The 26,198-nt window shown below is 46.9% G+C and overlaps 1 protein-coding gene across 1 annotated transcript in view; it reads right to left on the bottom strand.

Annotated features, from left to right (window-relative positions):
* LOC146861993 (melanopsin-like) overlaps positions 1-26,198 on the bottom strand; it is a 1,224,863-nt gene that overhangs the window by 903,090 nt on the left and 295,575 nt on the right. The window lies entirely within an intron of this gene.

Raw genomic sequence — 26,198 nt, 5'->3', positions numbered from 1 at the left:
TTATCAGGGCCGGGTCTATGCATCTGCTGCACACGTCACACATTGCTGTTTTTTTAAATTTACCGTAAGTCTGTACTCGGTGCATGCAGCCTCAGCGTGTTCACTGTGAGCCACGGCGGTTAACAGTGTCTGGTTGCGGGCGTGTGAGACACTTCTTAATCACCTCGCCTGCCCTGAGGCTGAGGCCAAGTCCGATTCATAAATTATATATATGTTGATCGTGGCGGCTGCGCGCTGCGGCACTTAGTTCACAGTGCAGTGTTGACCGTTGCAGTGTTGCCACTTGCAGTGACACACTGATTTATTTGGGCGGGCTGGATTTTGGTTCTGATGGGGGAGGGGCTGTGCGCGCAGAGCGCGCAGATCTTTTTCAAATGGCCACGCCCGCCCCCAGCATAACCACCGCAGCTCACACTGCCCACCACGAGTCATCATCGTTGTTCAAGTCAGGCGACCCCCGACCGACGACTACATTGAGAGAAGGGCCGCCTGTGCAGGCATCGATCGGCCAGTAGAACAGTGCAGTACTGTATGGTAGCAAGCAGCACCAGGCCGCGGCGGCCCCCTAATCGTACAATCAGTTATTCACTGAGCAAGGGCAGTGCAGCCAGTGTGTGTCCCTGCCAGCCGGCTCACCATGATTAACGAGTAAAGGTAAGAAGTTAAAACTTTACTAATCCTCTTGGAAACCAGAGATCGAGCCTCGAGGTCGTGTCCACATCCTGTGATTCTGGGCAAATCACTTAATTTCCCCGTGCCTGAATGAGTAATGTAAAAACGGTGCTATGTAAAGCGCTCTAATACCTTCGGGTCGAGTTCGCGCTATATAAATTTGCAACAAAAAAAAAAAACATGATAAATGCATCCCACGGAATCTGATCGGCTCACCAGCTCTGTAAATCTTCCTCATCCTCCAAAAACTGTTTCCCTTCTGTGGACATCCACGACTCACCCCCGCCAAAAGCCCCTGATTTCACCCTCCTTTGAGACTCAATAGTGTGAGGGGTACGAAGAGTCACTGAGCCCTGGACACCGGCATTTTTATAATTTAAAAGGCAAATACCGCACATTTGCAGGGAAGCTTTAAAAAGCCCTACCAAAAGAAACCTGCTTATAATTTCCTGGATGAATCGCTCCTCTCCACCCCTATGGACGAAAAGCCCCATCCTTTGATCTCCTGGGGGTGTCCAGACCGAGCACAGGAAGGCCCCTCCCACCTCGGCCCCACACACCAGAGAGTGCATGGATGTGCCCCACCCCAACCCTTCCAGAGTGAAGATATGTTATAAACATACTTGGTTCTCAATGCTCTCGCAGACTACATCATGTGATGACTGTGGGTCTATTTTTAGGTCTCGCCTGGCTATCGCGTAAGCGTCTCGCACAGCGAGACTTATGTAGGGGCTTCAGAAATTGCTCCCAAAGGCTTCCCAGGCGGATCGGGTGGCGGTTACGTGCACAACCACGCGCATTCCATTTGCCACCAGCTACTTCCTGCGCGTGCGCCGCCTCACGCATTCAGAGATATTTAGAAAGGGGTACAAGACCTTAGGAATGCGGTTTATGGCCAGTGCATGTGAGGCATTCAAGCGCGAAGCTGGCATCTGGCATCGGACTTGAAAGCAGCAGACTGCTTTCGCCAGCGCGCGCTCTGCCTCACTTCCTGCACCCCCTCTTACAACAATTAACTTTCGTTATAACTCACACCCCATATGCTCGTTCCCTCCCACCCTTCCTTTGATGTCCGCTTTTCTTGTTGTTTACAAACCACGCCACACACTGCTGCATGCCACACACTGCTGCACACCGCACACTGCTGCACGCCGCACACTGCTGCATGCCGCACACTACCACACGCCACACACTGCTGCGCACACTGCTGCATTACACACTGCTGCATTACACACTGCTGCACGCCGCACACTGCTTCACGCCTCACACTGCTACATGAAACACTGCTGCACACCTCACACTGCTGCACGCCTCATACTGCTGCACGCCCCACACTGCTGCACGCCACACACTGCTGCACGCCACACACTGCTGCACGCCTCACACTGCTGCACGCCTCACACTGCTGCACGCCGCACACTGCTGCATGCCTCACACTGCTGCACGCCACACATTGCTGCACGCCGCACACTGCTGCATGCCGCACACTGCTGCACGCCGCACACTGCTACACGCCACACACTGCTGCACGCCACACACTGCTGTACGCCACACACTGCTGCATGCCGCTGCATGCCACACACTGCTGCACACACTGCTGCACACCACACACTGCTGCATGCCACACACTGCTGCACGCAGTACACTGCTGCACGCCACACACTGCTGCATGCCGCACACTGCTGCATGCCGCACACTGCTACATGAAACACTGCTGCACGCCACACACTGCTGCACGCCACACACTGCTGCACACCACACACTGCTGCATGCCACACACTGCTGCACGCCACACAATGCTACACGAAACACTGCTGCACGCCACACACTGCTGCACGGCACACACTGCTGCACGCCACACACTGCTGCATGCCACACACTGCTGCACACTGCTGCATTACTCACTGCTGCATGCTGCAAAACACTGCTGCACGCAGCACACTGCTGCACACCGCACACGTCTGCACGCCGCACACTGCTGCAAGCCGCTGCACGCCACACAGTGCTGCATGCCTCACACTGCTACACGAAACACTGCTGCACGCCACACACTGCTGCACACCGCACACTGCTGCACACCACACACTGCTGCACGCTACACACTGCTGCACGCCGCACACTGCTGCACGCCTCACACTGCTGCATGCCTCACACTGCTGCACGCCGCACACTGCTGCACGCCGCACACTGCTGCACTCCACACACTGCTTTTATGCGAGTTTATGCTACTGACATTGTAAATGACAATGCCTTTTATTTGTTTTAAAACCAAAACATAAATAAAAGGCATTGTAATTTTACAATGCCAATAGCTCAAACTCTTATAAATGCGAGACCTATTGCATTGCAAATGCTTGTTATACCAGGCTGAGAGACAGCAGCCTTGACCCCGGCATGTTGCTGGTCTCGCTTCAGAGGATGCTCGCAGTACTTTCTCTTTCTACTCTCTCCTTCCACCGGGCCTCCACCCCCTCCGTCGTTATCTTGAAAACGAGAATTTCCCCTAATTTCTCAACACTGTTCCTGCTGGGAGGCCTCTGCGTACCGCTGGCAGGAAGCCGGTTTAGCAACTCAGCTGTGTAAGTAGCCGCTGCGGGTTGCAAGCATCACCACAGCCCTGGGGTACAGTCAGGGCCGGCTTTAGTGATGGTGGCGCCCTGTGCGACAATGTTTGTTGGCGCCCCCCCAATGACCACCTCCACCAGACGTTCTCTCACTAGCACCCTTTAACAGTGACGAAGTCCCCATAACCGCACTCTCTCAGATGCATTGAATTAATTATATAGCGCCACTCATACCAGTGTAGGGTGTCCAAGCACTTTGCATCACACACACATTACACAGAGACAATCAATCATACGTGTGTAAATCATTGTATAGGAAATGTTACATAAGCCAAAAGACTAAAAGTGTAGGAGTCACATGTCATCCATACTGGTAGGCAGTATAGTTTAAGAGTGCTTGGTGTGGAGAAGCACAAACTCAGAGTCGAAAAAGAAACAGCATAGTTGGGAGTTCTCTTTAATAATAAGAATCGATTTCTAGCCAAATTAATCCTTTTTGCAACATTAATGAATGCTCTAATAATGTATATTTTGCAGTGTGTATGCAGTTCTAGGATGAAAGTTGATAGCTCACTATTCTATATTAGGGCTTTAAGTTATAAATTGCAAGTAACAAAAGGACGTTTCTTTTGAAAGCAGTAACCTGCTGATCTGTGTACATCATATGCACTCTGTAATCTACTTGGCACACGTTCTTTGCAGCAGGCATATTAACCGTCTGCACTAACTTCACATAAGTCAAAACCTCCACTATGCAAAATGCTGATCTCTCTCCAGGACGATAATTAATCACAGGAGTTATCTTGACATTTATGTGAGGCCTGGTAATTGCCGGGGGAAAGAAACGCAGCAGCAGGTGCTTCAAAAGCGTAATAAAGCGCCCCCAGGAAGCCAGCACCCGGTGCGGTGGCACCGGTCACACCGCCCTAAAGCCGGCCCTGGGTACAGTCAGCAGTGAGATAGATGCAGCAACTGTGGTAGCAACCACAGGCAGGCACAGAGCATCACCACAGCCCTGGGGTACAGTCAGCAGCGGGGTCGATACAGCAGCATGTCCGTGGTAGCAGGCAGAGGCAGGCACCGAGCATCACCACAGCCCTGGGGTACAGTCAGCAATGGGATCAATGCACCAGCCCCTCTGTGCTAAGAAACGTTACTCTAGACCTGGAGACCCACCCAGCAATGGGAAGCAGCAACCCCTCTAGAGCATTCATAGAGGCAATGGAGGGATGGTCAGCAATGGAGTGAAGGCACTGACGTCTTACAGCAGCAACAAACATTACCATACTCCTGGGTGAATAGTCAGCAGTGGAGTACCGCAGCCCATCTACGGCAGCACCGCTGCAAGCATTGTGAATTATTAGAATCTTGTTTAAACAGATTTGGGGTGAGACTTTCAGATTTTTCGACAATCACGCTGGCATATCCAGTTAAAATACATCATATGACAAAGGCGTGGGGTTAAGGGCAGTGGAGGGGGAGAGTAGTATAGCTCCAGGGAGTACGTTATAATAACAAGTCCAATTGTTTATCATCGTTTCAAATTGTTTCTCTAATAGTAATAGCTTTAACGGAATACTAACTCTATTTATGAATCCCAAACCCCTTCGGCCACCGAAAGTGACAAAGTGACTCATTCAAGTGCATTTCATGATTGTATTCAGCTTATCTGTTTTGACTAGTGTTTTCACAATATTTTGGTTTATTTCTTCACATAAGCTATGTAAAAGTTGTATCTTTGATGTCATAGACTCAGTCACTGCATAGACTCTACTAATAAGGGCATACCCTACCCCAGTATTGTCCTTTTCCCCAAATCCGCACACAGAGCACTGGAATTGTCCCTTTTCAATGCATTAGTGATTTCTGATAATTTATTCCAAATTTGTGCTTTAAATGCACTTTTGATTGAATCTTTTTCAAAATGTTCTCAGGGCAGGGGAACCTCCTATCAAAACCTTATTATGAGGAAGGCTCCCTTGCTGAAATTCATCTGACTTTTCGCAGTGCAAGTTGAGGATGTGGGTGGAGCTAATACAGGAAGTGGGTGGAGCTGGTGGAGGAAGTGGGTGGAGCCAGAGACAAGTTGGTGTGGCCTCCGACAAAGATTTGAGCACCTGCACTTCAAATTTTACAAATTAAGCACTGGCTACAGTGCTTGTGCTCTCTCCCTAAAACATGGCAGAATTGGCTTACACCCAAATGGCTTATTTACTTATAAATTCCTAGTAAGGTGGTATTACATGTGCCCAGGGCCTGTAAATTAAATGCTACAATTGGGCCTGCAGCAGTGGTTGTGCCACTCAATTAAGTATCCTGGTAAACATGTCTCAGGCTTGCCATGACAGAGCCTGTATGTGCAGTTTTAAACTGCCATGTCGACTTGGCAATATAAACCCTTGCCAGGCCAAAACCTTCCTTTCTAATACATATAAGTCACCACTGAGTCGTCCTAAACCTTTGACTTTGATCCAGTCCAGTGCGACCAGATAGCCACGGTTGGTGCTATATGCTTTTAGGCGCTATGGTTCACTTAATTCTTTAAAAAATCAATCTGGATCTACTGATTGGATTTTTGTCATTTTGGGCTGCGTTTATTTATTCATTTCTACTCTATGTTTCTAACTTGGTGTGGGGAACTTTTTGTGTTGTGTTTTCACTGTTAACTGTTTGAAGTGTAGCACAAATACTTTACACATGGCCTCTAAGTTAAGCCTGACTGCTCTGTTTGTTGAGCACAGGCTAATTGGGGGTTTGCTTGTGCACTTCTGTTAGACCTGGCCTCTTTGGCGTGTTTCTCCTGTTTTTTTTGCTTCTGACCTGTTTTTGAGTGGGCTGCATATTGTTGTTGATGGTTTATTAACTCTGGACACTTTAACACTACTGATCAGTGCTAATGTGCAAGTGCTCCCTGTGCATATTATGCTTGTGAATAGGTTATCCATGATTGTCATGTTTGATTTACTGGTAAGTCCCTAGTAAGGTACACTGTATTGGTTTAGGGCCCGTAGTCCGACTGCTACTAGTGGGCCTGCAGCACTGATTATGCCCCCAACATAAGTAGCCCTTCAAACCTGTCTCAGGACTGCCACTTCAGTGTCTGTGTGTGCAGTTTTAAACTGTCATGTCGACCTGACAAGTGCCACACTTGTCAGGGCCAAACCTTCCTTTTACTACATGTTAGGCCCCCCTAAGTAGGCCCAAAGTAGCCCCATGGGCAGGGTGCAGTGTATGTGGAAGATAGAACATGTGCTGGTGTGTTTTACATATTCTGAAAGTGGGCATTTTCTTGCTTTACCATTCTGTGGAATTGATGTCTGAGGGAGGCTGACAGTTGGGCTGTTTGTGCATTTACTCTGGACAGTCACACAAAGGGAGATGAGGTATGTCCTACTTATCCTGATCGCCCATCACCAGGCTGATATGTCTTCCTGAGCTAGAGTGGTGAGAGGGTTGTCACTGACACATGAATGCGACTATGCCGGTCCTCACACAAAGCTTTCTCCACCCCCCAGTAGTGTCTCTGATGCCAGGTCAGGGAAAGGCAGGGTCTTGTGCACTACAAGGACTTTTCTGCTTCAAAGACAGAAACTGGTATATGGACTGGAGCTGTGACACCATAACTTCAGAACACTTTTGGACTAAGAGGAGATTCTGCCAAGAAGAAGAGCTGGATGCTGTAGGAGGGGAACTGCCACTCTGCTGATGCTTTGTTGTGCTGGCCTGCTGTTTGCTGCTTCTGTCTTTGGCAGTGACCGTACTGGACTTTGCTTTCTGTATCTGGCTTCCAAGGTTCTCCAAGGGCTTGCCTCCTGTAAGAAGTCTCAGGACCACGAAAGACTTCACCTGCAGCCACTGAATGCCTCTGCTGGGCGTTCTGACCTGCCTAGTGATGCCAATGCCAGTTCTGGGCCCTTGTAGGCGGCTTTGCTGCAAAGGACTGAAGAAAAACCACAAATTGTCCTGTAACGCATGTTTTTCCCACCGCAACGCCGTCTGGTTGAAAAACCAACGCATCGCCGCGGTGCGGCCAAAGAATTTACTTACTGCCTGTTGTGTGGGTGAAGGATCAACGCAGCCTGAGTACTGAGCACTGTGTCTCCAAAGTCCGGGACACCCACTCTGACTCCGACACAGGCCCTGCTGAGCAGCTGAAGGGATCGAAGCATCATCTGCTTCACAACTGAAAAATTGATGCAGCGCCTGCTCCGCCACCTCTGCATCGACCAAGCACGTCTGGCTTTCCATGCATTGCACCTGTGCGCCAAATTCTTCAGCGACCTAGCTCCGTTGTGCAGACCCAAGGCCACATGTCTGGAAAACAATGCTTCACCACCCCTCGCAGTAAGGTATCGATGCAACACTTCCCCTGCTGTGCAGAAGGAACTGGTACGTCCTTTCCTATGGGACTAAGGAATCAACGCATAACTTTTGGTTTCCAGCACCTCACCTGCCCTGCACCTGTTTTTCATCTCTGATTTTGATTAACCAAAGGTACTTTGTGCTAAAACCAATGCATTCATAGATTTCTGTGGACTGAACTTGCTAAACCTTTTAAGAGTGCTATCTTTGCTTATGTATATTGAAGTTTTGTCGTTTTGGTTAAGGGTGAGCATCAAACTCTGCTCCGCTAAAGAAGTTAGTGGAGTTTTACCACTCCACGCCTCCGTTTATGGCGGAGTTTTTTTTTTAACCACTGTCCATCACCACCCACTATTCTGGCCAAGCTTGATGGCTGTTGCCAATGAAACCGGGCACCGGCAGAGGACAACCACTTCTGGTCCCACCAGGTCATGTGACTCACGTCACCTCTGGTGAAGGATTCAGGAAGGAGCGGAGTGATACGAAGCTGCGGGCCAAGCCTTGTGTATGGTACATGAGAGGAGAGATGGCAGCCGCGTGGTAAGTAGAGCCTGAGAGGTCAGAGCGGACATTTTGCAGTGCACCTGTGGCGAGATTGGACCCGGGCCCTGTAGCTGCGTGAAGCACTGAGATGTCACCTGTGCAGGAGAGGAGCAGTGGTGCAGGCCACAACTGAGGACACGCAAGTTCAATGCCGTCCGTGAAGAGCAGTGGTAAGTGGCGAAAATATGGCGGTATACTTGGTAATACACTTCGCATTATTCATTGTGTGACTGGCGACGTTACAAGTATCTCAGTCAGTGCCTGCTATGTAACTCTGCCTGCTAGCCAATCTCCGCACTGCGGAGTGGGTTTTTCACTTCATGAAGTTCCCCGTAGCCACTCCACATGGACTAAGTTGTGCTCTTGTTTTGCTTAGATAAAGATTGGTTCTTTTTCTAAACAGGTGTGATGTCCATTTTTAGTATTTTCACTGTGTTACTATGTGTGTTTGTATCAATGCTTTTCACATTGCCTCTGAGATAAGCCTCACTGCTCTTGCCAGGCTACAGAGGGTGTGAGAATGGGGTTATCTTAGCTCTGTAATCCCCTTACCCTGACTAGGATAAAGGGTCCTTGCTAGGACAGGGTGAAAACCAGCAGTGGCTTGTGCATGTAAGAGCAATGGGGCTGTGGGGCCGAGTGGGGGGGAGATTTCGTCAGGTGACAACGAGGGAAAATGTATTATTTATTCCTCATGGTCGTCTGTCAAATCCCCAACCCCAACCAGGCTCCACCGCCTCACCGTGCTTACCTGCATGGGTCACAGCTGGTGCAAACCTCTGCTAACTAGAGACCCCCCCACTTCTAACACTGGTGGTCAGTGGTGAGGATAGAACTTGTGCTTGTACTTTACATACAATCATTGGTGTACAGTACTTCATAGCAGAGAGCATTACGCAACCACATACTGTTTTTGATTTCTTCTGTTCTTGACAACTCTTGAGTTTTTGGGTCTACAAATCATGTCTCAGGCTGGTGAGCCAGCAGTTGGAGCTTGTATTTGAGATGGAGAGGCTGGAGTTCTATATGGTGCCTCACTTAAACAAATCTGCAAGGCTCTCCAATGCCCTGTTAGATGTTCTGCTTGGAAAGAGGAACTGAAAAAGGCGCTGAGGGCCTTGTGGGCAGCAAGAAATGCTGGTGGGTATACTGAGAATGAGGATGTAGAGGTGGAGGTACAAAGCCAGCATGAGGACTTTGGGTTTCAGGATCTGCCTGAGTGGGGCCGCCCTCCAGGGCTAGCAGCAGTGTGTCCTCCAAGAGCCTGTCCCCAGAGAAGCTGGAGGACAGAAGGGAAGCTGGAAAGCACTGGTTAGAAAGGCTGAAACTGGAGCATGAAAGGGAGCTCCAGTAAGAACTAGCCAAACTCACGACAAAAGCAGAAAAGAATGCCTTGGCCATTAGAAGGATAAGTTGGCCTTGGAGGAGAGAAAGATGAGTGTAGCTCAGGAGCTGGGCCTAAAGGAGCTGGACTTAAAGGCCAGGTCCATCATGGATGGTGGCAGCGTTTCATCAGTGCAGTCTGAGAAAGCAGTGCACTTACCGAAGCACAAAGGGAAAGAGCCTACCACGAGGGATGACATCCAGAGATGGTTTCAAGGTTATGAGGCAGCACTTCACATGCATGCGTTCCCTGAGAAGTAATGGGGGCGAGTATGTGGAATCACTTCACAGTGGAGGGGAGGGATACATTGCTGGCCTTAGGGGATGCACAGGTACTCACCTACTCAGAGATGAAGGCAGCCTTTCTTCCTCAGCATAGTCTTACCCCTGAGAGGTACAGGTATTGGTTTAGGAAAAGTAAGAAGTTTGATTCCCAAACATTGCTTGAGTGTGTGGATTCCTTTTGCAGAGCACTGGATGGTTGGGTGAAGGGCAGTGAGACAACAGATTACCAGAGGTTGTACAATTTTTTTTTTTTTAAGAACTTTATTTTTATTTTGTCAACATATAACCTGGCGGTCAGAGTACATGGAGATATATCTTGCCAATATAGGTTATACATGAGTAGATTAATGAGCATTCAGCAAGTACACATGCACTAGTCTGCTTCTCCTGTCTCCTGGGGGTTAATAAGAGATCCCATTCCTCCAGCTGGTAATGTAGCTTATAATTATCATGTGGAGACCTCACCCGCCCTTCCTCGGTGTTGTGGTGTTCCGCCTCATCGGTGTCAAAACCTGTGTCTGTTGTCTATCTGGAAGCCAGAGCTAGGAGTTCATCTGTAAGAGCACACCAAGTATTTAGGGTAACCTTAAGTTTGTCCTCCTTTCTACTATGTGGTATATGGGTCTCCTCAGCTATGGCCCACTCGGCCACATCTCTATGCCAGAGCGCAATCGTTGGGGCAATTCTATGTTGTTCCAGTACCATAGCCAACTAACCAAATTTATAGGTTCTCTTGCGGCTCTTCTGACGTTCAAAGAGGCCGAATAACAACATTGGGGCGTCAGCTCAACACACATTATTTTGGCACACACCATTTCCTTGACAACTAATTTCCAGATGGAATGTCGCAGGACCATCCTTAGCGCAAGAAATCTGACCTCCAATTGTCGCAGTGCGAAAATATATCAGTGCAAGCCTCGACTATATGATGTAGGTCTTTCGGCGATAAGTAGGTTCTTTGCAAAAAATGATAATGTATCAGTGGAAAACGGACATTACTAGAAACTGTGCAAGTTAGTACACTTGCCTGCTGCCAGTCTGCATCTTCCATTGGGGTATCAAAGTCTAAATCCCAAGCCTCTTGGGCCTGGTGTATAGTGGCTACTGTATCCGACTACATTGCTCTTTAAAGATGGGTGATTAAGTGTCTACTCTCACCATAGATTAGCAGTATCTCAAGGGTTTGATTGAGCTGTGGGGCTTCTGGATACCATGACCAGGTGTGTTTAGCTGTTTCTGCAAAGCCCACATGTTGTAACAATTGGCCGTGGCCTAGACTAAACTCTTTGAGGGCATTTTCAAATGAGATGAAAGACTCATCAGGGTAAAATTCCCCCCCCCCATAGTTCCCATCCCTCCTCTCTCCATGTCTGAAAGGAATTATGGAGTGCCATCTGCCTTATTAGTTTTAAGATCCAGAATGGGAGCTCCATATGGAATGGTGTGCGCTTATGTATTGTCACTACAAATTGTTGCCACTCTGGCCGTCTGTTGCAAAATATAAGGAGTACCGCTCGGTTTACCAGTTACCTTCACTAACAGCTCTGGAAGATGACCGATGTCCACCATTCCCACCAGGATCCATATCTCCCAACTAGGGTCTGTGTGGAGCCATCGAGCTCTATGATGAAATTGAGCGGCTTAATAATGGAGGACCAAACATGGAACCACAAATCCACCGCACAGGGTATTTTGGAGCGTGTACAGACTTCTTAGCAGGAGTACCATTTTTTAAATGGCTTATCTGCCCATCAAAGACAAGGGTAGCATGTTACAAAAGAGTACCGATGTTTTAGAGAGTCAAGCACTCTTCCCATATTAAGCTGTAGTTGTTTTTTTGATAAACAAAACAAAAAGTAAATAAGTAAGCCGTAGTTGTTGTGGTCTATTATGGCCTACCTGTATTTCCACGTATCTAAATGATACCAATTTGCAATGCAAGCCTAGGGAGGGGAGGTGTTCAACCAGAGTCTCAACCAAAGAGGTCAGGGAAAATATCAAAGATTTGGACTAGTTATTTTGGAGTCCCAATACATCTCCAAATTCCTCCCGGGGATGCAGGAGCGCTGGCATTGCAAATTGAGGTGATGAAATATAAAATAGTGCGTCATGTGCATACAACGATATAGTGTGATGTATGTTTCCTAATTGTATACTGTAAGGCCACAATTGCTGTTGGGCTGTAATTGCCAATGGCTCTATCGCCAAGGCTTCTGTGCGGGACTGACCCACACGGACTCTGGCGATAGGGTTTGTGTCAGGCAATTTAATCCAAACTCAGAATTGTTGACCAATTACTATTACCCAGAGAACTTCCTATAGGTACCCCCAGGCACCTGTATCAAAGGCTTTCACTAGGTCTATAAAGACCAGCACCATCTCAATTCTGTGGGTCTTACAATACGTGTGTAAGTCTTGGAAGGTTCATACCCGTGTGCCTGCATGGAAGAAAACCGCACTAGTATCCATGAACCAGGGTTGCCATGTGTGGAGCCAGTTAATTTGCCAGCAGCTTACACAAAATCTTTACGTCTGAGCTGATCATCGTAATTGGGCGATAAGCCACTGGGTTTGTTTCGTCTCCCTCTGGCTTTAGGAACATACAGATCTTCCCCTGCCGCATAGTTGGCCGGAGAATCCCAGTGTCCTGCGCTTCAAAAATGACTTCTAGTAGGCACTGAGTTGCTTCCACTGGGTGGGCCTGGTAGGAACTCGGCCGGGAAATCATCTCACCAAGGGGCCTTCGAGTGGAGGAGCATACATAAAGCCACCCTAAGTTCTTCGAGCAACAAAGGGGCTGCAAGCTCCTCATTAGCTTCTTCTGGCAGCTGCAGGAATGCCAAGCTCTCCAGAAACAGGACGTATATGGCCGGGGTGATCTTGGAGTCTGTTGTAAACACTTCTTGTAAGTGAACATTTCCACTATGCCGTGCCTTGTGACCACTAACCTGTCCACCAGCGTGAGTAAAGGTGTAATGAATGGCGGAGTTTCTCCCTGTGCCATATCCAAGCCAAGAGGTGCCCTGTTTTATCTCTACACTAAGTAGCTGCTGTCTCTAGTGTTTTTAGGTGTACTTATTGAGCCCATCCCAGGTATCCTCTATGCAACTGTGCACTTCCTGTTCCATTATCTGCTCTTCTGGGTGAGTCAAAGTTTCCTGTCTGCATGGTAGCCACACTAGTTTCCTCCCCACACAGCTCTGATTGCAATTGGTGGCGTACGCCACATGTTAGTCCCATGCAGGCCCCCCGCAGTAGCAATTTCAGGGACTTCCACTGTTTGGCTCTGTGGGCTAAGCCACAATTAATAGTCACATAGGTAGTCATGATTTGTGACAATGTCTCTCGGTCTACGAGATCTGTTAATATTTCTGCAGACATTTTTCCAATACTTGCCACCTAACGGTTGGCTACCCCAGCACATTTCACAGCAGACAGGGGAGTGGTCAGAGAGAAAGCATCACATATGTGTTACTTTCATGTCTTCGAGTCAACCATGCCCATAGCTAAGTATTCTGTTTAACCTGCTCAAGGTGTTATGATTTTACTGGATTGACATGTGTATGCTCTCTGTGTTGGGTTTCTCCTTCTCCATACATCTATGAATCCCAGGGTATGCATGACTTCCTGGAGTGTCGCTGTCTTGTGTGCTTTCGTGTTTCCTCCGAGGGTTGTCTTATCGAGTCTTCTGTCTAGGACATAGTTAATGTCCCCCCTCCATAGTATGGGGTCCCCGTCTCCTGCATAGTCAGAAAAAAGGTTGAGTCATCGATATTAGGGAAATAGGTGTTAAGGAGTATAATCGCTCTACCATCAAGGGAACCTTGCAGAAGTTCATACCTCCCTCCCACATCTGCTTCCATATACGTCAGCACAAATGCAAGACCTGGTGTCACCCACATCAATGCACCCAGGCATAGGTGCTGTATAATTTGATTGCATGGGCACACTTGTCTGATCTATGTTTTCCAGAGCTACACCAGCACTTATTGGACAGCAGGCTTACTGACCCCAGGAAGCTTGCTTAGGAGGCGGACCCCTGAGTGAGTGCTAGGGTCCACAGGAATGTGTATGGGGAGACTACACCAAAGGTCAGCAGGGTCCCCAACAGAAGAAGGGAGAGGACAAGGGTAAGCAGAAGGAGTTCTCTAAAGGGTCCCTATCTTGCTCCCACTGTAAAGATTAGGCTGCTGTTTGACCAGGGCTCAAACCCGCGTCAACCAGTAACCCAATTTATTACACCACCTCTAACCCTACACTTGCTAGCAGTGAAAGGAATGTGCAGTCAGAAAAATATTCAAATATCCGATGTGCAAACTGTAATTTGCCACTCTTTATGACAATTTCTTCTTTTGCAGGGACTCTAGTCTGCTAAAAAACTGTAAATGAAGGTGTTCTTTTGAATTGAAGGCATTTTCAGTAAATCATGTAAATCTGTATGGGTTTGAAAACAATTGAAGTGGCATGTGGCTATATGTGGTTGAGGTGGCCTATGTAAACATGAAAAGGCAGTCAAGTAATATATCACACTTAAGAATGATGGAACTATGTTATATACTTTGTTTTTTTCAAAATAAATTTGAGTCTGCTTTATTTGATGTTAGCTTTAAAGTGTCTTTTACCTGAATTGCTTATAGAAGCATAGCTAAGCTTCTGAGGTATTTGGAATTTAATGGAAAGTTGTTGGCGGTATTTTGATCAATGGAATGCAGTGAATGGTGAGGGGGCGATGAAAACAGCCATCAAAAGAGATTGGAAATTCTGCTCATCTGCTCATGCCACTCTTAATCTTTCTTTACAGATCATAATAATCTAAAAGTGACCCACCTAACAGTATTGCTTTTTGTTAGTGCATATCAAAATCAGCTTTTATGGCGGACTGGATAACTGGCTGGAAACAGTCATAACAAATAAATGTGAAGAGTATTCAGTTTGAGAAAATACTTTAAGTTATGTTAGACTTGTCAACCTCAGGGTGGTCTTCCCCCAAACATTTTGCCTTCCCCCTCCAATTTCGCTGATCTCGTTTTTATCTTAGGACTCTAAACACTTTACCACTGCTAACCAGTGCTAAAGTACTTGTGGTCTCCCTCCTAACATGGTAACATTGGTTTATACCCAATTGGCATATTTAATTTGTCTCTAAGCCCCTAGTAAAGTGATACTACATACACCCAGGGCCTGTAAATTAAATGCTACTAGTGGGCCTGCAGCACTGATTGTGCCACTCACTTCAGTAGCACTTTGAACATGTCTCAGGCCTGCCATGGCAGCGTGTGTGTGCAGTTTTAAACTGCAATTTCGACCAGGCAAAGTAAATCTTCTTGCCTGGCCCAAACATTCCTTTTTAATTCTTATAAGTTACCTCTAGAGTAGGCCCTGGACAGCCCAGAGGACAGGGTGCAATGTATTTAAAAAGGAGGACATATTCATTTTAGTTTTACATGTCGTCGTGGTAAAAAGCTCCAACAGCTGTTTTTCACTACTGCAAAGCATACCTTTCCCATGGAATAACTTTGGAGTTACATTATTGCATTTATAAGTGTAATTTCTAAATGGAAACAGACAATCAGTTCATATTTAGTATCTCTGGAGTTGGAATTTCAAATCCTAATTTATGGTGAAGTCAGATTTTAAATTACAATTTTGAAAATTACACTTTTAGAAAGTTGGCGTTCTCTTGCCTTAGCCATTTGGTAACTGCAGGCTGTACCTGGCACACATGACTGGGTGTAGCTGACATTTGATCCTAGGTGTGCCTGGATGGGCTATCACTGGCAGGATGGGAGGGAAGAGCTGGGCATAGTACCACTTACACTTGAATAGGCTGAGTTCTGCTACCACACAAAGGTCTGCATACCAACTTTAGTTATCCTGTGGTCAGAACAGGGGAGGCAGGATACCTGGGGACTTCGGAGGGAAACATCTAGAAGCTTCTCCCTCACTTCAAAGGCACAACTAGGTAAACAATCTCAGACTCCACCCCTTCCGTACGTTCTGGACCTGCGGATACTCTGCTAGGGAGAAGGACTGCTGTGTTGCTGAAGGACTGCCACTCTGTTAGACTACACTCTGCTGAACTACTGCCTTGCTGTGCTGCTGCTTTGCTGATCTGGTGCCTGCTGCCCTCCTCCCAGGGTGAGAAGGACTGGAATTACATCTCTCGAACCTAGAACCCTGGAGTGACTCCAAGGGCTACTTGGCTGGCCTCCTGAGTTGAGCCTCAGGAACAAAGGCTCGAGCAAACTTGCGTCTGCACCTGAACTCTGCCATCTGTGAGTTTGCCCTTCCAAGTGGTGCCACCCCAGTCCTGGACCCTTAGATTTGGGCCTAAGGTGCTCTGCCAGTCTCTGTGGATCCAGGGGAACCAATGTATCTAATTGCAGTCCATGGCAGATTCGGAACTGCCCCTGCGCACTGCACACTGCGCTGCTGCACACATCCTCTGTGCAGGACCTCGCATCCCTCATAGACAGCAGCCTTGACGACAACGACGGACTCCTCATTGCAGCCTCGCAACTCCTCATAAGCAACGCATTGCCCCCACTGCCCAATGCATCCCTGACTGCGGACTTCGTAACGTAAGCTCTCGTCAATGGGATCTTTGATGATGATGCAATGAGACCTCGCACTGCAGCTTTGCTGCTTCTCAGAACCGACGCATTGCTATTGTTGCATGATGCATTTTCGACGCAGAATCTTGCAACACTATGCAAACCAGGGTTGAAGGTACTTTGTTCAATGGGAAAAACTGGGTCCCTGTACCCAGCCTGTGCTCCATTGCGGTCAGTCTGAACTTGTGACTTTATCCCGGTCTGTCGCGACCAGATATCCACAGTTGTGCATTACGTCTTTAGGGGCTATTTTTACTAAAATCTTTCAAATGCAATATCTCCGGTTCTACTGACTGTATTTATGTCATTTTGTTTTATTATTTATTAAAAACGACACCATTTTTATAATCACGTTGTGGACTTTTTTTGTAGTGTGTTTTAACTGTATTACTGTTTAAAGTGCTGCACAAACACTTCACACATTGCTTCTGAGTTAAGCCTGACTGCTCTGTGCTAAGCTACCCTGGGGTTGAGCACAAGTTAATTTAGGGTTTGCTTGTAACTTCACCCTGAGAAGAATTGTGGCTGCTGCTTATGAAGGGTTTCAACCTCCTCAACCAACAAATCAATTCCTTACAAGTTATTTTTTCTGAAACCTAAGTTTATATTCAGCAGAACCTTCTTCGCGTAATCAGGAAATTGTGAGCCACGATTTGAGAGGAAATCACCTGAAATATTTTTCAGCCATTTCTTTATAAAGAGAAGGTGATATATAGGATAAACTACCCTTGTACTGCATTTTAAGGAAATTTAAAGTCACTGTGATATGTCAAGGATCAGATCTTACACAGTAGATCATTCCGTAAATCTACATCCAGTGATGGTGTATTACATTTCAACTCAGGTCATCTGTTTAAACAAAAGGCTAATATTCCTTACAGAGGTCTTCTGAGACATAAATGTAATTGCAGTGAATCACAGATGTATAACCAGCAAACAATAGAGACTTTACACAGATTTAAATAGCAGGGTTATCCCTCCAAAATATTGGCTTCTGCATACAATAGAGCTAATCTAATAAAATTAATAGGGGTTCACTACTCCAGGAGAAAACTCCCAAAGCTAAAAAGAACACTTGTTCTAAGAGTGGACAGATACCTTTTATAACATAATTCGGGGCTAATAACCATAAGATTTTCAATATTTTATCCAAACATTTGGATATCTTGAAGGTTGATAAGAAACTTGTAGGTATCTTGGCTGATCATTCTTCTTTCATCTTTAGAAAAGCCAATAGACATAAAACTATACTAAGCCCGAGTGGTACTAACAAATATGCTGAGGTGATAAGTGCTACGCAGCTAGGCAACAACCCTTTAGTTGTTATAGATGTGGAGAGTGCATATGTTGTAAATATGTCAAAGACAGAACTGTGATGTTTTATAATCATGATGGATCTAAGATGTTTAAGATTAGGAGTTTTATGAACTGTAACACTACGTTTGGGGCCACATAATGACATGCATTTGCTCATTACAATATGTGGGCTCTACTACCAGACCTCTGAAAACAAAGGTTTTAACATCTTAATACCATACGAAACCGTGACACTAGATTCCCCATTGCAATACACTTTCTGACCGACATTATAAACCTGACGGTGGAAACGCCACCCGTAAGGGATTCTATGGCACTTCCGACTGGCTGAAGGGCTCCTTGAGCTCTTCCGAAGCCAGTCAGATTGACCAGCCGATTTGGGCTCCGACCACCATCATCATAATATGGCAGTCAGACTTCAAACCAAGGATGTCGGTCAGTAAGTCTGTGACTAGCGGTTGGAGGTCAACCGACCGACATCCTAATAGGCCCTTTGTGTTTTACTTTGAATGTTCTTCCAACTTTATCAAGAAAACGAGCAGAAAATCTGAGGGCCCGATTCACAGAACTAACTTAAGACAAAATCCTAAACTTACTACCATTTTGGTATTCACAGAAGGCACTTACTCATTTTGGTATTCACAGAAGGCACTTACTCATTTCGGTATTCACAGAAGTTAGGAGTCCTAACTTTAGGACTCCTAAATGCCTTCTGTGAATACCGAAAGTCTTAAAATTAGGATTTTTCTCAGTTTAGTAGTCCTAAATTTAGATTTAGGACTACTAAATTGAGAAAAATACTAATTTTAAGACTTTCGGTATTCACAGAAGGCATTTAGGAGTCCTAAAGTTAGGAGTCCTAACTATAATACTACTAAACTGAGAAAAATCCTAATTTTAAGGCTTTCGGTATTCACAGAAGGCATTTAGGAGTCCTAAAGTTAGGACTCCTAACTTCTGTGAATACCGAAATGAGTAAGTGCCTTCTGTGAATACCAAAATGAGTAAGTGCCTTCTGTGAATACCAAAATGGTAGTAAGTTTAGGATTTTGTCTTAAGTTAGTTCTGTGAATCGGGCCCTGACTGTTTTGTGAGTTATTGTGGTTTTTGTATTGATTGTGGATTTTTAGCCTCTCTCCCAGCTACCGTTGAGTGTAAATTTAATGCAAAAAATAAACACACTGCTATGCATGTCTCCTTTCTGCTGTCCACAATTAATTTTAGAAAAAAATATATCAAGAATGAAAAGTCAGTTCCTGTTTTGTCCTTTAAGCTACAGCTATAATTATGCCCCAGCTTCGGGCTGCAACAGGAGGCATTATGACACCACAACTCAACTCTAAATACATGATAGTTGAGTGACTACGTCATTTCTTGACAAATCTGTATCATTATAAGGAACTTGGAGACAGGCTCGTGTATAGAGATAGGAGATTTACATCTACTATAAACTGTTTTCATTCAATTTATTTAATTTAGTTTTTGGTTATTGTTTCCCTAATTACACTGTATTAGTTTATTGATTGCTTCACTGATGATAAAGAGCCTAGTGCTGAATTGACAGTTCACAATGTTTTTCGCCATCTCAAAGGGGCCATCATATCAAAGTGGTCATCCAGTCCAGATTTCGAAACCCCAGCTGCGATTATCAAACAAAGCAGCATTCTAGAATTAGTAATGTTGGTGATAGTTTAAAATACAAGACTGGGCAGAAAGAACACGTTTTTTCTCTCTTCAATTATTTCCCCCTCGAAGAAGTGGGTTTCTTATATCCTGTCTGATTGGTAGCTCACAAAAAATATGTTTTAAACAGTACTTATGTTGTTGTAGGTGAAGGGCACTGTAACGTTTTTATCATCATCAGAGTTTGACCCTGCGCAGAGGTGAGAGATGTAGAATGACCGGCGCCCCCGCGCCTAGAGGTGGGGCGCCCTTAGTAGCGCCACGGGACTGGACCTTCCCCAGGGCAGAAAGGGGGGTGAACGTAGTGACGTCGGACAGGCTATTTGAATCCGCACCCCGCCATCTTCAGCCTCTTTGTCCCTTGGAACCTCCGGCAAGCTGCAGGGGCACATCGTCAACGTCGTCATGGACGAGGAGCGAGGTTTCCGGTTGGAGGTTTGAGGGGGCCTAGGCGTAGCGTTTAGTAACGGGTTTATATTTCAGTTACCTTCTACAATTAATGCGATAAGTATTGAGGTCGCTGCAGGCGTGGCCGAATCGCTTCAGGCCGAGAATCGTGGTAATGAAATGCGGTGGGCACGGAGGTAAATGGGTTGGTTAAGAGGGCCCGCCGCAATATGCGTGAGACGCGCACTCGTTATCGGAGCGGCAGTGATGATCGATAGTCTACAAATGATTAAAGCGGGAGGCTATGCTAGTTGTTAAATGGCCTTGCCGGGGTATTAAGCGATCGGAACTGAAGGTAGAAGATAATGAGGACTCTGGAAGTGGCGGGGCCGTGCCGGTATGCGGAGGCGGTAACGGCGGCTCGCTGCTGCTTTCTCGGACACAGAGGTACGATGTAAGAGCGATTGCGACATTAGGCCAAGTATTTTATACTGTGCAATAAGTCGTATGTTCATTGTTGCTGCGTATGCCAGTAAACCGAGTGCATTGCAAAGGGACTAGATGAGCGCACGCGTACATCAGTGACCAAAACGTCTGCTCTGTGAATGTGTGACATAGCAAGCAACCCTGAGCTGTGTATCTCAAGAAGCCACAAGGCCCATAGAGAGGCTTCGCTAAAGGCTGCAGGAATGCTCCTACTGCTCCCGTAATAGAGGAATACGCATGTGCCAGCAGATGCTTTCACATACAGACAGGAGAATACTCTTTTTCGAGTCCGCTGCTAATGCCTTCGTTTATAGATGCCCACTGTGCCTTTTAATAATACTTTCAGTAGTTGCAATTTATGGGGCAAATTACTGCCTGTTTACTGACGCAGCAGTAAGCAATTCCTATCTTCATTACCTGCTTGGATATGAATGGGTCTATACTGACTGGCGTCCGGTAGCCGCGATGCCTGGGGCAAATTACTGCCTGTTTACGGAAGCAGCAGTAAGCTATTCCTATCTTCACTTACCTGCTTAGATATGAGCCCCGTAGCGGGTAAGATGCGGCTAAGACGTGGCTTGCGGTCGCAGTCAAGTTGCTGCGGTGACCACGGGGCCCACGAGCGACGCTTCATCGTCGAGGCTCCAACCGGCTGCGGGGGCAGGTGAGAAGGCCTCACAGTGTGCGCCGCTGGCGGTGCAAAATGCGATTTAAAAATGGTTTTAGAATGCGATTTAATTGACGTTTAGTATTTAGAAGTGCCCCGGGTATGCGGCGGCAGAGCCTAGCGCGTTAGTTGGGCGGAGCGCTTTCAATTAGAAGCGGAGCGTCTTAGCCGTTGCCTTGGTATTATTCGACTTACGATTGGGAATGTTGCTGTCTTAATGCGTGCATGCCAAAGAACTTTTTCGGGGCACTATTAGATCTGCCAGTGCGCTTCATGCAAAGAAATTTGCAAGGCATCATAGTCCGGTGATTTGTTCTTCTGTATCCTGGCTGTGAACGCGTATGTATAACAACATATATAGCCGAGGTAGTTGTATTACATAATAGTAGAAGTCTTGTGCATCATGCCGCCGGCTTCCGGTATTTGCTGTTATTTATGTCCTGGAATTGTAAGTTGCGTACCGGTGGGTGATTTACAGTGACTTACTTATATCATAATAATTAGCATAAGATGTAAAACAATATGCCTAATCATGGTAGTCGTTCTCAGGGATCAGAAGTCGTTGCTGGGCATCATGCCGTTTGCTCCCTGGACTTGCTGTACATCCATGCGTCATGCTTGGGTGGAACGGGAGAGTCGGACGAGGCAGAGGTATTAAACATATGCAGTCAGTTTAAGGGTGTGGATTGGTAGAAGTGCCTAATATGCCATCATTTTGCGCAGTCCAAGTTCATGAATTATCTGTTTCGCCTGTAATTAGGCCCGCTAAACCAGTCTTAGATGATTGGGTATTCTAAGGGGCCATTCGTAATAACACTGGTCATGCATTCGCTTTTAGTGGGCATACGCTGCGCTTGGAAGTTCATCCCAGCCCTGCAACTGGGGGTTTCAGCATACTTGTACACCGTCCGGAATTAACGACTTCATCGATCTTTAGGAAAGCACTTTAATTGTGCGGTGTGGTTATTATTGGCCAGCAAAACCCGTCGGGGCTGACGGGGTAGTCCATAGGGGTCACTTAGGCACACCCAGTTGACATGCACTGCATGTTGAAGTACATCTCATTGCTGCAAAGTGTGTTTTAAACACACTGGGTCTGTGTCTCCAGTCAGTTCCCACGGTTAAGGAGTCATGCTGTTCTTATGTTCATTTCAAATTGAGACAGGGAGTTACTTTTTCATTTTATCTGCACCTGAATTGTTGGCCTGCCATGGAAACTGTACATTTGCATTGTTTAAGGTCCCGGGTGCCATTCCCGGCAGGCACACCAATGCATACAAAGGCCGCATGCTAATAGCGGGTATTCTTACTGGTAAGTGTATAATTTAGGCCATATTGGCGCGGTAGCACACCGCTGCGCACAGCAACTGCACGCTAGGAGAGTGTATTGTTTCCGAGTGGGCAGACGCTAAACCGCTCTCGGGACATTGCAAGGAGTCAGTGGGATAGGGGTGGCACATGGAAATACTGAGAGCTGACCCAGCCCAGTTTCAATAGGCGCCGGAGGGTACCTGAATCCACACGCTATAGGTCACCTGGTACAAAGCATATACAAGTTCTCTAAACAGCAGGATTTGCGGACTGGCTTTCCTTCATTGATAAGATACACGTTAGAATAGGCTTTTGCAGGCACAGCTGAACAGAACTTTGCGTATTGGGGTAGCTCCCATTACACCAACTCCAGTAAGGTTATATAGTCCAGTAGGAAATCTGTAGATCTAAAACCGGACAATGCTGTTATTTTAAAGGCAGCACATACTCATTTCCGTTTAGGTTACCAGCAATAAGGAAATCAGCCTTTGGTCTCAGTCAACTTTAGTACGTTTGGTCCCAATACTCCCGTCAGGGGCAATAAGCAAGTTTCCTGGGGGTAACACGGTACGGTTAAAATTGCCAGTCACAATGGTCCTGGTGGCTAAGTCTTTGAGGAATGTAAAGCAGCTTGTTTACCTTATAATCTCCTGATTTACCAAAGGAAGAGACACTACACAGGTATTTATGTCAAATATATAGGTATTTATTGCTAAATAGACTCTACGAATCACTTGATGAGATTAGAGCCAGGTAAACATTTAAAGACCAACAATTCTCAATAAATGAAGGACAAAAATGGCTGTAGCCCTAGGGGCGTACCAGACCATATATTAAATAAAATAAAAAAAAATGGTTTAACAGTTCAAAACTGTTACATTCTTCCAGTTATCTGTGAAACGCTAGGGACAGTTCGGCACAAGGGACATAAGCTATGTCTTGCCAACATAATCACATGGCTGGTGTGATAATTTAGGGAAATCACAGTATAGGGGGAATCAGCCTTGGCCTGAAGGGCAACGTCTCATCAATTGCTCATGGGGCTGCTAAGAAGTCAGGAAACAGATGAAATTTTTCTGCTTACAATTACCCTTGAGCCGCTAGTGCGGGGGAACCATTTCTGGCATGGATCTAGTTTCTTGTTATGTTTTCACGGTGATGTCAATAAGTGTTAGGAGACAGTGAAAAAACATTCTCGAGGCCTGGTTGCAGGAGGACCCTTATGAAACCCAAATTTACAATCACCAGTTTGTGCCGATATGGAACAGATAATTTATTCCTTTCACGTTGGTGTCTTCGGCAAGAGACATAATAAATGTTAGGGTAGTAGTCAGTTTGGGGCGGAACGGAGAGTATTGTGGCGTGGGTCACCGGGTCTGATTAGTTACCAGGCAATAAATTAAATCATCCAGCCGCTGCTTCCCTCGACCAAGGGCAAGGCCATGTTCACATAGTGTAGGCCATGCGGGGGTGGGAGGAATTACTATAAAGAAGCACATAGCAGAGGATACGGTAACCGGAGGCTCCCTGGTAAAGATGGTTATGGGGCACAAGGTACAAATTTCACCTCGGGCACAGGGTAATTGCCCGGCAAGTCCTGCATTATCATGGTAACTCAGCCATTGATAACCCTATGGCAGCCTGCAACCACAGGTCGTAACAGCAAGTGGCGAAGCAAAGCAGCCTTTTTTATACCCCCGTGGCGGCCTATAACCACAGGTCCTAACCAGTAAGGGGCAAAGCAACACCTCTCACAAAGGGAGCAGCCTTGTCAGTGGGTGGAACAATAGCTCAGAGGATGGCAGTGCAGGAGTCCAGCCCAGCGCAAATCAGGCTCAAGAAGGTCTGTTGATGGACACAAAATAGGTAGCATAACTGAGTGTTTTTAGGCTCAAGTAGGTGCCTGGTTGGTAAGTAACTACGAATGATGTCAACAGGTAACGGTATGGGGCAGTAGTTCTTCTTTGTCTGGCGGGCGACAAACGGGACTGACCTGCCGGTAGTCCCGGACGTCACCTGACTGGTGACAGAGTTCGGACCCCTGGGGTCCTGTTCTTCATGGGCATATCGAAGAGGCATACCGGAGAGGCTCGGGAGAGTACACTTAGGGTTGCACTAAGGTTGCAGGCATCCCGGTGTGCAGATTTGCTATTGTAGGTCCTAAGGGACTAGTTTCCTTGGGGAGGGAGGTGGATATCATAAAGTAAAAACAAGAGATGGTTTTTGGCCACCCCAACTAGGTAGGCTTTAAGAGAGGCTTCTGGACAATATGCCTGCTACGGAGGTTAGTTGCCAAGATATTTATCTAACGCTTTCTTGGGCCTGGTAAATTATCACTTGACTGTAAGAGGGAGTGCGATTACGCCACAGCTCAATGACCATTGGTCTGAAGGGAAGTTTCTATATGTGGTCGGTAGGATGAAGCAGGCAGTATAAGTAAAAGGGGTTCTGGTTAAGGCCAAGGACAAGCTAGGGAAGAAAGTGATACGGGCGACCAGTAAGAGGAAGGCAGCGGGTCCAAGACTTCCTCCGCTGTCCCGGGAGTCCAAGGGAGTCTAATTGGGTGGCGCTAGCACCTAGGCACCCGTACGGGTGGAAATTTTATGGAGGGCCTGGGATAGTAGTTACCTTTAGGATAACGGTGAGGAAATGCAGCTGGTGACAGGTTCCGGGCAGGGGGTCATGGATTAATTCAGGGCAAACAGGAGATAGTGTAAACTAGTCTCTTCACAATTCGATAGTCACTGAAAGGGGGCAGGTAATGCATCACAGGACGGCCCAGATAACAAAGAGAGAGGTGGAATCGGAATGGAGGTCATAAGTTTGGTAGACGGGCAGTGGCTCATATAAACAATGCGAGGGGCCATTCGGGAGCACAGTTAGCGCGGGGGGAGGGCGAGCGTGCCAGGGAGCTTCTCGTCCTGTGGCGGTTAAACAACTGGATGGCCCCCAGAAAGGGGTAGGAGCCACATGTGCAGAGGGTAGGCGGAAGGGGGGGATTGGCCTGCTGGTGGTCCCTGACTCTTCTGCCCTAACCCACAACCTATGGACTGAGGTGAACCCTGGGGAGGCTGCCTGAGTGCAGGTACCCCGGTGGGCATGCCAGTGTGCCATGAGGGGCCCTGGTTTACAAGTAGTGCAACTGTTCGCTGTAGCGCGTTGGGGCCTCCTGGCACAATGTGCACAGCAGAGTGGGGGCTTGGTGGGCCGAGATGGCCAAGTTCAAGTGTATGGCCAAGTTCAAGAGTTCAAATGTAATCTGGTGCATATCTTCTTTACTGCCTTTGACAGGCCAAGGCCACTAAAGTGTACGGCCAAGCTCAAGTTCAAGTGTAATGTTGTGCATAATTGCCCGGCAGCCTTCGTCAAGTTAATGCCACTAAAGAGTGATGCTTTGATAATTGTATATCCAAAGGGATTCTGTTACTCTCGTGTTGGTCACTGGTGAATTACCTGTTTCGTGAATAAAAAGGCTACGCCATGAACAACACGCTCTGTTTCTGAGAAGTTCTTGGGCAAATGGGAAGAGTGAATGTCACGATGTGCGCCTACTAGAAGGAGGAAGAGGAAAAAATAGAAATATATGTAAACAGTGATGAAGGAAGGAAGCAGGAATGAACAGTGGCGGCTCCTCCCCGATGGCAGAGGAGTGTTGCCCCACTGCTTGGCTCAGAGCCAGGAAAGGAAAAATAAAATGATATTGTAGGATGGTTTTATTTTTCATTGCCGGTTGTGAGCCAGGCTGTCGGCAGGGTCTGGACCAAGGCATGGGAGGGGGAAGAGGAGTGCTATGTGCACTCCCTAAGTGCGCATATATGTTTTGGCCGTCCGGCCCAAACCAACCCAAACACACATGTGCAAGCCGGGCTTAAAAAGAACCCACAGACTCCCTGACCTGAGCAGAGTGTCTTTTCAGCCTGCTCA

This window comes from Triturus cristatus, chromosome 2_2, assembly GCF_964204655.1.
Source record: "Triturus cristatus chromosome 2_2, aTriCri1.1, whole genome shotgun sequence".
Taxonomy (NCBI): Eukaryota; Metazoa; Chordata; class Amphibia; order Caudata; family Salamandridae; genus Triturus; species Triturus cristatus.
Note: the sequence above shows the minus strand (reverse complement) of the source record. Positions and strands in the feature narration are given on the sequence as shown.